The sequence below is a fragment of the Lygodium microphyllum genome, chromosome 6 (genome assembly GCF_053477565.2).
Source record: "Lygodium microphyllum isolate KBCC chromosome 6, Lygodium_microphyllum_v1.1.10, whole genome shotgun sequence".
Classification (NCBI taxonomy): domain Eukaryota; kingdom Viridiplantae; phylum Streptophyta; class Polypodiopsida; order Schizaeales; family Lygodiaceae; genus Lygodium; species Lygodium microphyllum.
The window spans coordinates 109,272,990-109,291,845 of record NC_141140.1 but is presented as its reverse complement, the minus strand read 5'-3'; the positions used below and the strand labels follow the sequence as shown (position 1 = coordinate 109,291,845).

The following is an 18,856-nucleotide window of genomic DNA, read 5'->3' as shown; positions in this document are numbered from 1 at the left end:
CTACATTAATTGTCATAGTACATAGAGCTCTCCTTTCTACTTGATTAGTCTTCACGAGCAAGTACAAGATATCTCATTTTCCAAAGACCTATAGGCATTGTGACTAAATCCACCACCCACTTAAAATGAAGAGACAATTGATATGTGGGCTGCAATCCATCCCGATGTCTCACATATGAATACATTTGACATGTTGTACATGTTTCCACAAAGTGAGCCACATCATTATACATACCCTGCCACCAATATCTTTCTTTGATCTTTGCAAAAGCACCCCAAATATCTCTATGGCTAGCCCACAATCTTTCATGAAATTCTTGCATAGCATTACTTGTGAAGCTCTATCACCCAAAACTCGCAATGGCATACCCTATTTCTTTTTAGCATGTTACATAAGTATCAAACTTTTAAGAAAAACCCATAGGCTTTCCTCTTGATCTTCTTAAACTCCTCATCTCACCATTCATCTCTCTTTGTTAATGTACTAGGTTATTGACCAATTCTCAGCCATTCTCTTGCATATTTGTCTTTCAGAAACACTTCTACACAAGATATAAAACATCTAAAGTGTCTTTTCTTTGATGTCCAAGCTTTTGTTAGTAATGTAGCAACTCCTTGCATTGCTAAATTCGCTCATACAACATCATTTTCAGCTACAAGAAATTCATCTTCTTCCTCCTCATGCATCATCCCATCTTCATTCTCATAGTGTGTGTGAGATAGCATGTTTGCCACTAGGTTATCTCTTCCTACAATATGCTCAATTTTAGGGTTCAAAGATTTGATATATGCAATCCACTAGATCATAGAAATGTATGGGGTAGCACAACTAGAAATCATACCCAATACTGGCAAAAAATCAGTTTCAATGACTACACGAGCACCCATAAAATACTCCTTATCACATTTAAGGGCTGTCACAATTCCCCATAATTCTCTTTTTACCTATGGATACCTTCTCTATCATTCAGTCAATACTTTAGCACCAAAGAGAATTGCATATATTTGCTCTTCCTCATCATCTTTCCCAATTGCCCATCCAATCCCAATTGGGATTGTATCAACAGTAATGATGATAGGCTTTCCATGTGAATCATCGGCCTTTCTCAATGTAGGAACTGATTTCAAGAGCTGCTTCAATTTCTTCATTTCTTTTTTATGCTTCCTTTCCCAGTGAAACCTTTGACCTTTCCTCAAGATTTAATATACAACATTTTCTACATGTGCAAATTGAGGGTCCAAATCAAATAGAACACACATGCTCCCAACAATCTACGCACCTCTGATATACTCATGCATACATCTTGCATTCTATCAATCCCATCTATTTTTGTTGATGATGGTCTTCACCAATAGGGCCCACACATATGCCCAACAATCAAAACCTCTTCAACTCCAAAGATAGACTTTTGTCCAAAAAGAGTTAAATGAACCTCTTGTAGATGCATCAAAATCCTTTCACAATCCACAATATGGTCTGCAACAAATTGTCTGCACCCATGAGCATCCATCTCTTCATTCTTTTCATACACTACACACCCTTTGATTGGAACATCATTCAAGAAGGGCATTGTCAATTGTAAAATCCTTGAGTACCCTATTCATAGTGTGCACTGAGTTTGTTGCACCCTATGGGAGAATACACATCCGTACTAACCCCAAGAGAGTCTTCATGGTTGTGATATCCCTGCTTTCAACTGCAAGCTAAAACTGATCATACCCCCAGTAAAGATCACCCAAAGAATAGATCGCTCTAACTGCAAAAGCCTCTACAAATTCATCAACCATAGGATCTACACCCACATTTATTATGGTCACTTTATTGACCAGTTGCATATCTTGAGTAAATCTCAAAGCCCCATTCTTTTTGGACATAGTAAGCCAACGATTTGAGTACGAGGCTAAAGAGGGCTTCGAGATCTTCATGTAAATCATTTCATTTAGCAAATCCATTAGCTTTGGCAAGTAAGCTTTAGGCACTGGAATAGGCCTCAAGTTCCATGGTACATGTGGCACACTAAAAATTACCAAAGCGAAGACAACATTCAAATCCACAAAATCTATTTAAGTTGATTGAAATGCAAATGCTTTTCCATGCCTAGCCAACATCTGCATAAAATAGACTCTTTCAGCAAGCAAATAACCCTTTCTACACTACCTTTCAATTCCTGAAATGTGTCAGATGTAACCTGGTGACCTATATCTTTAGGATCTCGTAAGCTTGGCTACCTTCACACTTCTTCATACAGATCCTCACTTTCTGGTGGAAGTAGCAAACCAATTGGTTTCACCTTTTTTTCAAGTATTTTATACTTTGTCTCCACAAGTGCTTCAACTCATTGTAATCCTTCTTGTTGAGCAGACAATGCTATAACATCATACATGTCATCCAAAGAACATACTGACAACACTCCATTTTTAGTATCATTTTCTACATGTATAATTATTGAAATTTCAACCATAGTTTCATTAATATTCAGCCCATAAAAGATGCCTGAAAGGCCTTCATTTTCAACTAATATTCCTAATTCTCTCGTTTCCTTAGTAGCACATTCCATAGATATGCATTCAACCTTGCACATAGCTTCCATAGGCTTAAACCAACATAAACTATTTGTTGTAAACTAAGAATAACCAATAGTAAATACATGCTTCATTCCATCAAGAGGCAAGTACATCCTTTGAACAGCACTATTGTAGCCCCACATTACATTAGTGCTTAATGAAAATCCAGGTCTTTGAATTCCCATGCATTTGGAGGAAAATGAGACTCTCGAAACGTATCCCGATTTCTAGGATGATTAACAAAAATAGTAAGAAATTAGACTGCTTTCCTCCCATCCTTGCTTCTGGCTCTTGCATAAGCAGAACCATCATCAAGCACCTTTGTTTCCATATGCACTCCTATAATATAGGGTTGTTCCAAAATCATCGCATATGAGGAATTATCAAGCACAAAGAAGTGTTGCTTGTCTTGTACATCACCAATTGTCACTTTTACATTAGGACATACAACATAGAGCTCTCTCAAAGAATTATTTGCAGTCCTCATATGACAACCATGATCAGTGTCCACAGGCCATGCCCCATTCTCATACAATCCATGCTCAACGACATTAATCTCAGACCCATGGTCAAGCAAAGCAACACAAGGAGTTTCATGTTCCCCTATTTTCACTACCATTCTAGTGGTAGCCCTGGCCTAATGATTTCTTGTGTAATGACTTCGAGGAATAAATCCTAGAGTCTCTTCCCCATATTGTTGCATCGGCCTTACTCCACCATGCAGATTTCTACAAGACAATGCATTTTCAGCCACTTTCTTCTTTTTTCCACATGTTGTCCACTAATTAGTAGCGTCCTGCATTAATAATCCAGTACTTACTTCATGCTCATATTCAGTCGGAATACCCAACAAACCTGTTTCCTCTTCAATTTACAACAATGCACTAGTGGTATCACCAAGAAACTAACGCTTCCTCTTATTTATGTCAATGATTTCATCATGAAATTTCCACTTGGCGATGCCAAGCACCTCTCCCAAGGTGACTTCCACCCAACTGTTTAAGATTCTTTCTTCAAGAAATTTTTTTAAGATCTATGGTTGTCTCAATATCAGACTACAACTTATATCCTGGCTGCTTGCCTTTCTTTTTTCCCTCTTGTTTGCTTTCCTATTTTTGATCCTGACTGACCTCTTTCATAACATGCTTGAGAGATGGTTGATTTTTAGCTTTAGGCTGATCCAGTTTTTTTCTTGTCACTCTTTTAGATGTCTCTACATTATCTTCATCTCTCTTTTGTTTCTCTTCCACAAGTACATTTGTGTTTTGTACCTTTGCTAAATATACATACATTGAATATGCATCTGCCGGTGATTCCCAACTAGTTATATCACGAATTTCTTGCCCTGCATGAGACATTTCACTATTAGTAACTTTTTTCTTTTTGTCTGCATGCAAAGCATGTGTCCATATTGTAGCCTTTAGACCACCCGTGCATTCTATCCAACTGTAGACCAAAATTAGAAGCATGTACATCCACATAAGCATTTTAGATAGCCAAGTCTTCCAACAACTTCTGCATACCTCCCATTCCAAAATTCAAAGCAAGAGGAAATCCCATTTCTTGTGCATGGATCTTGCCATCTTTCCAAAAGATGAGTTGTTGTGCCAAGGCCTCTTGATAGGCAACACAATCATTTCTCTCATGTTGCAAACTATCACACCACGTACATCTTTCTCCTGGCTTAGGGGCTGCTACCTGTCCCCTTTCCTCTTATCCTTTTTCATCCAATTTTGTGACCTTCAATTAAAGATTCCATATGCCTTTGACCAATTCATCTAATACATCTTCTCTAACATTGGGAATAGTAGGTATATCCATAGGTTTAGTCATAGAAGTAGGTGCCTTACTAGATACATCAACTATTTTTCTCGTAATAGTGGGCCAAACTAGAGACATGCAATCTTTCTCTTCTTCTATTATTTTTCACAAGTACAGTAACAACTTCCTTGACATACCTCCACTTCCTTTTAAGATATGTCTCTATAGTCTGATCCTCTAGCAAATCATCAAGCTTCTCTTGAATCTCAAGATCTGCTGCTTGTAGAAACAATTCAATTTTTTGACTTACAAGAGCTTGCTGTTTTGCAAAATCTAACTCCTTAAATCGACTTTCAAATTCTCTTAACAATTCTATAGCCACAAGACCCTTATTGGGTTGCAAAACCCACTCTCGAAAAGTTTTCTGCGTAATCAAACTAGTATCTTCAATGTAAAATTCTTCCCTGAGTATCTTTTTGAAAGCTACCCAGTCAACATCCTACATGTACAATTTAGTAATTCTTGCTTTCAGTTCATATACAGTGATTCAAACAAAGTACTGGCTCCATGCAAGTTGAGCCACTCCAAAGAATTCCATCTTTTGAGCATAGGTATGTACATATGTAGATACATTCCTGCCATTGAACAACTTCAACTACAAAGCATTCATCACAACAATTTTTGTTTGAGCAGAAGCCTGCATCACCTGTTGCCATTGTTGTAACTACATAAGCATGTTCATATTCTGCACTAACGGCTGCAAAACATAACTGGAAATTGTGCTCAAAGGTTCTCCTATCTTGTCTTTCCTTCTTAAACACCTTTCATGTTGGGTTCACCAATGTCGAAGGGGTTTCTTTCGAAAGGTCGTATCCACCGGGGATTAAAGATAGAAGGAAGTAGATGGTAGGAGATGGAAGAGAAGAAAAAGAATAGACAAGAGATAAACACGATAAAGATAAAGCACAATGAATCAAATCAATATGTATTGATAGAACCTAAAATCCCTTATCTAGCACTACTCTGAAGCAATCTCCAAGCATTAGATCTCCTAAAGCTCCGTCTTAGACCCAAAACGTGCATCAAAACAACAGCTTTCTCTCTTCTGTGCTTGAAACCCAAATCTGATGGCTTTCGTTGGTTCCAAAAGGGAGGTAAAACCCCGAGACACTTGAATCTCCCAAATCACTCATTCTTCTTCTCCTAGTTCTATTTTCTACCTGTCAAATACAACCGCAATGTGCGCGATTTCGCCCCTCTGTCTTTCTCATGAAAAATCCAAAACTAGCTGAAAAAGCAACTTGCTTTTTTCATGCCACCCTAATCTAGGAGTTTTTCTAGATTTTTAGGATATTTACAATAAATAATATCACAAATATCAGAAGTAGGCTAAAATTGTCCAAAATTTTAGTATTTTTGGACCATCCATGCCACGAGCACTAGCACTAATGACTTAGAACACATTGACTCTCTAGATCAATAAGAAATTCGGATGATGATGCACTCCAAAGTTTTTCACACTGTGTCTACGTAGTGGCGCGGCAATGCTCTAACTGGGATCATAAACTCATGGCAGCTCTTGGACATATTCCATAGCTTATAAAATTGCCATTAGCCCAACCCCATTTCAATTTATGTGTGGCATTGATACCCTCATGCATGTCGATCTTTTGATCCCTAGCCTATGCATCGTTATTCAAGAATGTTGGAAAGTCACCAAAACATGGAAAAATCACTTGTTTGAGTTAGAATGATTGACTAAAACATGATTCCTAGCTAGTCATGCCCTACTTGCAGAAAAGGTTCGATGCAAAGCTTGGTTTCGGAAGCATTTCAAACAATGCACTTTTGATAAGAGGGACCTTGTCTATTGTTCTCAATCAAAGGACAAGTAGAAACTCAAATTATGAGGCCTTGAACCATTCTATGTTCACATGATTAGTAGAATTGAAATGTAGAACTAAAAGTTTTTGACAATTAGCCCATTGGCCACTTCAATGGCAGTAGAATTTGAAAGTATTACCCACTTAGACACCCTTCTCATGAATCCCCTATGGTAACCATCATTATTCTTGTGCTACACATAGAACAAATGTTCTATGAAAAATGTTACAAAAATCAACACTTGACTTCACTTGAGCCAAAAATCAAAAATATAAGAGATGTGACCATTAGCAGTACTTACTAACTCCGATGATGAGACTGTCATCCCCGATTGCATATCTTTGTATTCAACTCACCGTTGGTCAGTGATAGCCAATGCTCTCATTGATAAAGGATTCAATTATAACACCTTATTGTTCTAGTACCGGAAGAACCTAGGGCAACTAGCCGCATTATAGCCAACCCATGCAAGGCTTAGCCCCTATGGAGGACAACCATACTCCTTGTTGGGTTGCTGCAAGCTTGCAATCACAATTAAGACAAACACCATTCCTCTTCTCTTTTTTGTTCTCCCCAACACGGAAGGAGTTAGTATCGAGATTCTCTTGGGATGTACCTTCAAGTATCTAACTAATTATCATGTCAACTACATTGAGAAACACATCTACCTTTAGCTCACTAATATGCACATGATTACTATGTTTAACTCCCAAGGTGGACATCCCAAAACCCCTTTAAATAATTATTATTTGCCACCTAGTCAACCTGCCAACACTATGACCTTGCTGACCAAACTTCCAGAAGATCATGCCAAGAAACAAACTCCCACTAGCACCACAACACAGTGCACCCTTGTCACTTGACTACATATAGACACTTAAGTGCACTAAGTGCATCCAATGAAACTATGTCATGATCACTCAATCACGTGCAATTGACCAAGATTTGATGAGACCATGCAACTAGATGCAATCTTAGGAGTCTTCACATGACACTCATCACTAGGGTAGTTACCCTAGTCAATACCTTTTAGACTAATTCCCACATATAACCATCAGAATAGGTATCCAATGTCCCCTGGTTCACTACACACCTTGAGGCATTCTATCCTTCTTCCACAAGTCCAAGCATACCCACATAGACATTTAGCTACCTTCACCCATAGGCACAATGGCACTAGCACACATGCATATGTGTGCACCTTAGTTGCTTAGGAACATTGTTCACATTTCCCTTTTAGGCACTTATTCATGCAATGGCACACCTAATTTTGTAAGGATAATATTTTCCTTCCCATTGTCTTCTTGCATATAAGCTCAAGTCACCATGCCCTTAATTAAAAGGGAGTTGTGATAATACCTATAGAAGTAGCTTTTGGGCTTTAGATAGACCCTCATAACAAACTAGGATGTTTCCAACTGTTTTTAACACATTGAATGCCATTGTAATGACTCTTCCTCTATTAGCACCTTATTCCACATCATTATGCTAAATCCTTATGTATTTACTTTAATAATTTAATCTAAGATTACTTATGTGTGCCATTTTGATGTACGTGGTAGGCCAACTACCATGCTGTTATGTCTCTTGCCTAGTCCATGAAATTTCCAAGTAGTAATGGAAATCATAATCGTGACACCCAATATGATATGCCCGGTGACATGGTCATAAGGGTACATCTGCTCTCTAAGATAGCCATATGGGTGCCTGCGTTGCAAAACACAAGCTCATTCGGACCTCTCATCCCTCTTCAATATCCCATAATCTCAAGTGGCATTCTTCCTTATAAAGGGTAGTGTATTCCTTCCTAACTCCACATTCTCCTCTCTCTTTTCTCTCCATGCCTCTTAATGACTCATTATGAGCTCTTGAATTTACAAATCTTGGTGTAAGTTTGCTTCGCTCAATGAACTTGCTCATTGGGTTAACCTCTATTTTAATTATATGATACAAAATACTTATCAACTTGGAGAAATTTATAATGTTTGGATGCTTTTCAAAATCATGCAAGTATCTTTATGTTCTCTTTTTCCCTCTTTCTATAAAAATATTCACTACACGACCAATATTTTTGATAAAGTACATATGGACTTACAACATACACCCATTAAGTTTAGTATGTTGGAAATCTTATCACTCATCAAATTTAATTATTTTGGGTCATAGATACATACTATAGGCCAATAGCATAATACATTTCAAGTTTGTACACATAGATATATTTACACATATGTATTGCAAGTCCAATATCTTGATGAACTCTAACTCTCTCTCCCTATCTCTTTATACATACAAATACACTTTCTTTAATTCCACAAGTTTTGGGTTAAGTTTCATTATTTCTTGGGTAATAGATGTCAATATTGCATGCTTTGTATAGCCAAATAATGTAAAGTTTGTAAATACTACAAGACTTGTATAAAAATACACATTCCTTTGCTCTACAAATGTTGGAATTGGTCAACTTTCTTAATAATTAACTAATGATCCTCTTAGTTTGGTCATTTTATATAATAAATTTGGAAAATACCAATCAATTCTCTTAGTAATTATCTAATAGTATTCCATGGTTAATTTGCACAACAAATAAAAGTTGGAAAATACTACCAAGAGCTCTTAAGCATTCTATGGGAATTTTAGATTCTCACAAACTATGGCTACTCCCATACTACACACTTATTTGCAACAACAATTGGATCAATTCACATTTAGAGACAAAAGGCAATTGTTGTGTACCACAAGAATTATGTCTTCCTTCCTTAGCTTTAAATCAAGTATAATCCACATAGTGTGAAGGGGATATCCAAGGTGACACCTTGAAACCTACAACCTGTTGATGCCTTTTAGTTCTCATTAACTTGTGTCTCCAAGTGGTTTTGCAGGTAATAGGGTCACCTCTTCGCCATGTTCTTAGTTCCTTGATTTGGAAAAATTTCCAATCTTCCAAGTTTCTTAAGTAAATGTGGCATAAAGCAAACATCAGTATGCTACAAAGCCCCAATGTATATTCCTTTTATTGATATTGGGTCATAGCACCCCTCATGCATTTCATATAGAGTATAATATAGCCAAGGTTATTGAAAAACTTTATCTTATTATCACTATATATGTCTAAAATTCTACACTCTATGAATTTTTTGTGATACGCTCATTGGTAACACAGACAAACATATGTATACATGTGTATTATTAAGAAAACAAGCTCATCATATAATGAATATGGTCCTCTTTATGTAAAGATAAATGTATTGAATAAATATGGTTTTAAATAATTCTCTCTCTCTCTCTCTCTCTCTCTCTCTCTGTGATACACTTATTTAAAATGCAAACATTATATGTAAACAAACATAAGAGGTTTATTTTTTTTGTAATAGTTCAAATATGCTATTGCCTATAGTCTTTCAACTTCTTGTTTATTCAAGTCACTAAATTTGACTTTTACGTTCTAGCAAAAAGCAATAAAGTTGTTTGTAAAGTCTTTGAAATTCATCTTTTCAAGTCCTCTGTTGCGTTACCATCATAGTAATAAGAGCTCTTAGCCGTTTCAATAATGGAGGTTGTAAATATAACACATCCACTAGCTTTCAATAAGTCACTCATGGATTGAATAGTAGATTGTTTCTGCATAAAGCGTCCCATGTATGTTATTGTAAAGCATTTTATGCAAAAATCCCAATTTTTATTGTCTATCTCAACTTTCATTGACCAAGTCTCCCAAAGTTTTTCGATTATGCGCCACTTCATATTGTCTAGCAGTTCTTTAATAAATGCTAGATCTTCCATTGTTAATTGTTGTCCCTATTTTTGATCCTTCAAAACAATACATCTATTTAGGGAATGTGTTGAAATAGTATGTATTAGGTCTATTAGAAGTTGAATATTTTGTAGTAGTATAATTAGATAACAAACTCTCATAATATTAATTTGGTTTTTCGAACTCTATGTGTTTGATAATTAAAAAATTTTGAATTGAAATATGCTTATTGGATTATAAGGTATGGTGTTTTGGTTTCATATTATCATTCTAATTATAAAATGAGCTACAAAATAGTATAATAAAATATTAATAAGTTTATTAAATGAAAATTTTATATACAATATTACATTATTTTTCATTTAATACATAATTTTCAATTAACAATTTTCAAAATAAAAGTTAACTTTTAAACAAAGAAGATACAAATGTACAATGGAGTTTTTTATATTAGAATATGTGAAATACATTCTCAATTTTTGTACCATATGATTATGTAATGGTTATATATATAGAATTAAAGCTTAGATTTTTCAAGATAACAATTATAAATAAGATAAATTTATCAAAAGAATATCATTAAAAAAGTATATATGTAGTTTAATAATTTTATTATAATTGTATTTTTAAATAAAGTTATTTCTATTGTAAAAGTTTATAAATCTTAAATGTTTGTTTACTTATATAAATGTAAATATATAATATTATAAAAATTTATTAATGTAAAATTATGTATTTATTTAAAACATATAATAATTTATTTATAAATTATCTAATAAACTTATCATTATTAATTATGAGGTGTGGAATAGAAGAAAAGCTTGGGATAGGAGACTCTTATGAGGTAACTCTCTTAGAGTCAATTCATGTGGAGCGAATGCTGGTTTATTTTATTTACAACATATGGGAGTGATTATTTTGGGGGTATGATATGAGAGGAGGAGAGGGAGAGGGAGAGGGAGAGGAAGGGAGAGAGTACTAGTGGGGTTGTATGCGAGTAAAGTGTGTGTACGCGCGCTCGGGTGTGTAAAAAGTGTGGTCGTATGCGTCAGTGGCGCAATAATATGAATTAGCTGGAGAAGCTATAATCGGCATAGCCGAGGTAGCGGTCCTTGTACTGCACACGAGCAGCGAGAGCGCTATTGCAGATGCGCCAGATGTCGCAAGAGAGGGCCTGGAGGCAGGACTGGCAATCGGAAGGGGAGGCAGAGGCGGAGCAGGTGGCAAGGCCAAAGGCTGGCGCGTTCCCTCCGCCGTAGCGGGCCTTGAGGGAGAGGCGATCGGTGTAGGGGGTCTCCTGCACCAGGTAGGCCAGCAGCGCCCCCACGTACCCCCAGTGTGCGCTCCCCTGCGGTATCGGCTTCGGGCTGCACGAAGCCGCCACCATCACCTAGCCCCTGGGGCTCGCGGCTCTTGGTTTGTCTGGAGTCGTGCAGTAGAGCGACTAGGCTGTCCAGAAATTTGGCAGGGAGTAAGACCATCAGCCACACGCCACCTTCGATTACTATGACGCCTTATTACAGTTAGGGGAAAGGGCCACTTGCGGCATATAGTCGGCGGCCTCCCGACCAGCAGTGTTTAAAGAAGCTGTTAAGGGTGGGTTGTAGGAAAACCACACTCGATTCCTAGAGACGAACCGGTGGATTTCAAAACTTTACCCATAGAAATGGTACCGTATTTAAAAAAGCATAAGTTTTACCATAAGACTAATCCCCACCAACTTTTTGAACAATCATTTAGGTTTCAACATTTGTGTTACATGAGACACTTTATGATCAAGTTACCTAGTAGTCATTCCGACATCTATGTGGGGTTGCATGAGAAACCACATTCAATTCTTAGCGACAAACCAATGGACTTTAAACTCTAACCGTATAGGACACTGTGATAGTATCCAATAAACTACCAAAAAATGGTATCACATTAACAAAACACACATCCAAGTTTACTATAAGACTGATCCCCACCAACCTTTAGAGCAATTGTTAAGGTTTGAGGATGTATTTTATGTGAGAGGTTGGAATTGATCAATTGGATTTCAGTGTGTCGCATGAGAGGTTGCTTTCAATTTCTGAAGATGGACTAGTTCTTACTTGCTCTTATGATATAGAGCACCTATGGGATCAGGACCAATTAGAGTTTTTTTTCCTAATGTAATGACATTCCTGACAATTTATTTAATATCCTCACATTTCTAGCAATTTATTTGGTACCCTCGCATCACCCCATATGAGTAGAGCTAGAAATTAACCAATTCATCCTAAGGAATCAAACTTGGCATCTCATGCTACACATGCAAATGCCTTATTGATTGCCCTAAATGATGTTTGGTGGAACTAATGAGTTCCTTATTGACTCCTCTAGTATGGAGCATTCTATGGGTTTCAAGTTGTGTTGCAAGAGAGCCTAAGTTCGACTCCTAGTAGACTTGGACTTCTTCCTTTTCTCAAATGGAACATTACAAGGGCCACTATAATAATATGCAAGTAACATCAATTAGTATTGAGTAATAATTTAGATCATCCTAATAAATAAGAACCTAGTTCTATGAGAACATATAATCTACTTAATCCATTCTCCTTACATTACCTTTTTTAAACCATCCAAGATTAAACTTTGTAACTATGTCACAAGAGACATCAACCATGTATGAGCACAAAGATTATGTGGGCAAGACAACTCATGCATGTACCAAGTCAATAGTTCACTAGATGATTAATGAATACATGGTTAGAGACCTTTAGGGTTATAGAATACACTAAGATTATGTGAGAAAGACAACTAGTGCATGTACCAAGTCAATAGTTCACTAGATGATTATAGAATACCCAGTTATAGACCTTTAGGGTTCCAAGGTTCACAAAAAATGGAACAAGTCTATGGTTGGGTGTATTGTATATATTGTTAGTTATGTAGTTTACATGTTAGGTGTCTAGTGTGTTGCTATTAGGGGGCAAGTCCAACCCAAAATAAAGGATCTTAATACTTGGTCCAAAATTAGTTATGTCTAGCTCGAACATTTGACAAGCACACTATTCAAAGTAGTGTGGTCTCTTAAGACATCCATGGCTATAGCAAAACCTCAAAATCATGTGTCTAAGCTTTCATGGCACTCAAAGTAGTCTCTAAATTTCTCTCTATTAAATATTGTGAGATTTCAAGAGTCGCATCATCACAGCCTTTCTAGCTATCTCCTCATCTTTATTATCAGAGCATCCAATCACCATCTCTAGCATCTTGCTAACCATGTCCATTGCCATATCCTTCTAGAATGAGAATTGTTCTACTTTGTTAAAACATAATCAAAAACAAAAATAGTTAAGCAATCCATATATTAATTGGCATATTAATATAATTTGTTAAACTGTCTAAATTTATGCATATATTGAAAATAATCATCTCTGCATAGGGTTGAATAAGAATGGAAGAAGGAGGCTAAGTTAAAATAAAGAGATAAGACAATAACATCACATTGCATATAATTCTTTCCCCAAAGGTTTGTGTCTCTAGCTCCGTACCTTGACTCTTATTTATTTTGATTGAGAAACCATACATTAATAATATGAAACCAATATTTTATGAGAGTTTCTTTAGTCCATGAATAGCTTTTCTATTATTCTAGATATTAGGCTTTAGCCCTGTTAGCACACATTCTATATAACCTTGGTTCTCGACTGAGAAAACCACACACCAATGTTGGATTTAGGGTTGCAAGAATGCATACATGCAACTTAGAGAATCAGGAGCTTGAGAGCACACAACATAAAGTGTATTGAGAACACGGGGAATTCACTAGTAGTAATAAGGAGACGTCACCTACGTGCAAGAAATATATGAAAATGCCCCTTATCTACCCCCTATTTTTGGGACCTTACCTTATAAAATGTACCTTCCTTTCCTTAAATAACCCCCTCCCTTACACTCATGTGGTACCATACAGTAAACCCTAGTGGACCCCCCGGGATTGAGAAGTATAAATGTAGAAGATCTCCTAAACTAAAGTTGGTCTAGGGTGTATGGGGACATATACAAAGCTAAGTGAAAAATCCTCCTAGTGAGGGAAAAAAGTGCCTTGACAATCCTAGGTGTGTAAATCCCCTCCAAGAGTGATGCACTAAACAATAGCCAATAGTCATGTATCGAGAACCACCAAACCCAATGAGCTATGATTAATCGACAAAGTAGAGTAAGGCCAAAGATTTGCAAATTGCAATAAGCTTTGAACTTCTGATTGAGTAAATCCTTTGCAAAAATATCTACAACGTTCTCCTACATTGGGAAATAGAGCAAGGCAAATCTCTCTCTGTAGAGAGTTGTTCCTTACATAATGATAATGCACCTTAATGTGCTTAGTGTGAACATGGAACATTGGGTTCCATGCAACTACCAATACCCATTAAAGATGGTAGTCGTAAATTTTTGTTCAACACCTAAATTAGCAAAAAGATGTCTAAGCCAAAAACACTCACCCATAGCTAAAAGCTACCATGAACTAAGCTTCACAACAAGAAGTGGCCATGCTAGTTTACTTTTTGATCAACCCTGATATTCATGAGTTCCAAGCCTAAAGAAAAAACCACTTGTAAATACGAGTGTCATAGCAACCATCCAAACCAAAATCCAAAAACACATATACATTTGACAAGGATGATTCCCCCTTGAGGTAAAATAGCCCAATGTTTTAAGGAACAATCAAATAGTGAAGCATATGCTTTATTGCATACCAATGTTTTGCACCTTGGATGTGCATAAAACTTCTCATTAAGCAGACTAAAATTTGAATATTAGATATTTTAATGGACACATAAATCAAGCAATTTAAAACCTACTAATAGAGAAGGATATCAAAGAAGTCTTTCAAGCAATGTCTAGATTCACATTTAAATTTTTCATTTGCTCTAATATTAGGTGTAATATGCCTATCTAACAAATCTCAATGGCATATAGTTTTGGTAGTCAATCAAGAGATAATCAAGATAACTTCCATTCAAAACTCCTTTGGAATAACCAAATATTTGTAACTTTGAACTATTTGAGTCCACCTAGCAAGGAAAGCTCTCACTCAACCCCACAAGGATTTGCCTAAAGTTAAGCAACGATTCTAACCTTGCGGTTGCATCAGTTACACTAGCCAAAATTATTGGCTAGCGATCTCATGGCTCCAAAATGTCGTTTGAATGCTATTGCTACCCAGGCCGCTGCTGCCATTCTTATTTTTCTAGATGCAACTAACACCTGTGGATATAAGCCCAAGTAGAAAAATGCCAAATATGGCTCATCTAGCAACTAAATCTCTACACCTCAAAACCAAGTTATTGTAGGCTAGGTTTGTTGAGAAATACGTAGTCACACCCATGTGTTGCCTCTTTGAATGGAACAACTAGGCAAGGAACATGTAGCTCAATCTAAGAAGAGTTGCCTTTATTCCATAAGCACAATAGAGGAAAGTGGTATCATCCTGCAACTATAAAATAGTGTGCTTGACAATCATTTCAATGCAATGCTATTGTACTTTGTACTTTCATTCTTGTCTCTCTCTACTCAAGATTGTGTTTATGAGTCCAATCTAATCTATCTTGGAACCTAATTCACTTGAGTAATAGTCAATGTATCTAGTTTTAGTCATCATGTCTCTTGCCAATGACTTTCACCCTCCATAGATAAACCTTGCTCAAGGATTTGTCTTCCTCAACAAGATTCACATAATTGTTTATGATGGTGCTAATTGAAAACTCTAATCACTACAAGATATAGGCCTTATACCAACGTTAAAAGTCATGAAAATGTTAATAAAGAAATTTACCCCCGTCATGGCAAAAAGTGTCATTATTGGCGATGCCATAGAATAGTCGGTATTAGCGTCGCCAATAACGATGCAAATATCAACGCTAATACCGACGCAAATAGCGACGTTGATAACAACACTTTGCAATGCATTTTGCAACGCTGATAGCAACGCATGTAGTAAATTTGTGACGCTAATAGCGATGGTAACAGGGGAAAAAAATTTGTGGCAAGCTGCCCTGCCACATATAGCACTATGTGCTTTATTTGGGCCATACAAAATAGTTTCAGAAATGTGTACAATGCTCGTGTAAATAAAGACAAAGTGTACTTAAATCATAACACTGATACATGAAATAAATACATGATCACATAATGAAAGTGACCGCTACAATCATGGCAAGATACTACTACTACATAGAAAATGTCTACACAAATCACATGACCAAAAAAGAAGGATGTGTGAGCTCTAGGGATCCAAGGGCGAGCTATAGATCATCACCATCTGAAACCTCATTCCGCCGCAAAGGAGCATCGAAAAAACTCTGCAAAAAAAGAAACAACTACATATCAGTCCACCATACAATAATGCATTCTAATTAAATATGGTAACTATGGACAAGAAAGATGAGTGACTTACATGGCCGCCGCGTCCATACAATCGGTCGATCAATGCAGTGAGACCGTGCCTCTCTGCATATCGAGTCTCAAGGCCAATGGGATTGCGATTTGTAATGGAGTGCTGCAAAGAAAACAAAATACAACAGTTAGAAACACGATTATTAGTACAAAGGATATTGCAAAAAAATAAGCAAGCAAAACAAAAGAAAAACTTACAAAGTCCTCCAGATATGTCATGTGGCCACCACTCCCAAGATGATGGACCACTCCGGCCTCTAGTCGTGCCCTCGCCGTCTCGTGTTGTTGTCTCCAATGTCCTGGAGAATCTGTAGCCTCCTCCTTGAGTCGGCACCAGTCATCCATGTCTAGCCACTCGGGCTTTGCAGCCCCATTCTTAAGTGCCTTGCGTGCGTTCGATCGTCTGTGTGACATATATGCACGCATGCACTCCATCATCCAGCTCGTAGAAAACCTATCTGCTGCAGCTAGTACTAGAAACTCCTTATCCAAAGATGCTACTATGTAGTCCTTGCTCCCCTCTGCTATGTTCTTCCAATGATCTAAGAAGTTGTGCCGAAAGACTTGTTGGCACAACTCTCTCATGCGAGCCATCACACTCCTCCCCTCATCATTCATGATGATGGCTCCTGACCTATCATCTACAAGGTAGGCATACCCCTCTGGGGTATATCTAAGATGGGTCCCCTCCCACCTGCGACCACGCTCCTGGGCATATCCAGGAGACCCATGTACATCTAGGGTAGTACCAACCGAAGTAGTATCTATGCATCCATAGGGGTGCTACCTACAGACGGCGAGCAAAAGCCGGAGTGAGTGGAGCAGACGTCCCCACAGGTGTGACAAATCCCGGAGTTGACACAACTCCAGTAGAACGACGAGATGGAGACACCGCGTCCGTGCCTCCACAGCAACCACCTAAGCCACGGTCTTTGGAACCGCCATGAGAGCAAGGAGTAGCACCTATATCCCGAGTCGACTGCGGGTTCACTGTATCCGGATCTCTACAGCATCCCCTTGAACCACTCCCTCTGTCTAGCCCAAGTCTAGAGTGTCGACCTCGTCTACTCGAAACTGAAGCATCAGATCGCATCGAAGTAGATCTAATAGAGCGGTCTGACGGTGTCCGAGACAGCTCTTGGTCTGCCATGTCTCTGAATCTCGCCATTTGATCTGGAGACATGCACGTGAAGATCTCTTGTAGCTCCTCATCACTCATCCCTCGACTCATCCTGATGATCTAAATATCCACAAATGTCACCTGCACAGAAAAAAAATGATGTTAGCATAATCAATTTCAATCATACAAAGCACGGTAATATAAATCTTAAAAAAATGATCTTACTTAAAATGCATATCTTATGTACTCTTATAAGCAATTCGTCAACGAATTGAGTAGGTGGATGCTCCAAGTATGAAGTATCCTATGGTCCCATATCAATCTCCTGACACAACTCGGCATACAGTGGAAGGTCGATAGACATGTCACCACAAAAGGATGCGTCCACCTCGTTCTCAAAGAATTCTTGGACTCCTATATTTCCATCATTGTTACCCTATGCTTGCTCCTCTACGTGCTCCAAGATTTTGGTGGCCTCTACCCCTTGCAATATCGACCCTTCTATTTGCATATTGTCCTCATCTATGCTCAGGACATCGCTTTGATCATATAATCTCGCACTTCGGGGAGCTGAAGGTATAACATACGACCATCGAGGTTGTCGGGGATTTGGATAGAAGATTACCTGTTCACAATCACGTACAAGAGAGATTTAGCTATTGTGACATGTACCATGTCGTAATACAATTTTTTAAAAAATGAGTTCATGCACCTGTTCACAATGGGTCGACAACACAAAGATGTCGCACAAATCTGTCCTTTTTTTTTTTGAATCTATTTCGAGAAATTCAGATGGACCTCGTCGAACTATTGCTCTAGCTCCTTCAAGTACCAATTTAAACCACTGCACATCGAGTAGTATCATGGAGAAGCTACGGTAATCCACCGTAACAATACTTTGCAAGTTTCCAAAATATTCCATCTCATCTATAGCCGTGTTTGGATCCGTTGCTCGTCGTCAGCTCTCTTGCTCGAACCTTGCCATGATACCACAATCTGTTGTGGAGCGCATTTTGTCAATACGCTCCACACGAAAATGCCATCCACGCGACCACGCTGCAATATATATATTGTTTTGTACATTGAAACACTCAATTAGTTGTCGCATATAAAATATAGATATGACAAACCCTAAACGCATCATCACCTTTGGACTACATCCCCTCGAGAATTCCCACTCCTCGGTTGAAACCACCGCCCCTTCGCGAGACGCTGTGGTCAAAGCTCCATGCAACCATCGTGTTGACATAAACCATGACATCTCCTTCATCCCCTTGGGATATCAAATTGGTCGATGGCATGGACTATGTTGAAATTCAAATCATGCTTCCTCTCGATCTTTTTTAGCT

General features: G+C 37.8%; 1 pseudogene; it reads right to left on the bottom strand.

Moving 5' to 3' along the window:
- Positions 1 to 11,033: 11,033 nt before the first annotated feature.
- On the bottom strand, positions 11,034 to 11,351 carry LOC148034954 (antifungal protein ginkbilobin-like protein pseudogene; annotated as a pseudogene).
- Between the last annotated feature and the right edge of the window lie 7,505 nt (positions 11,352 to 18,856).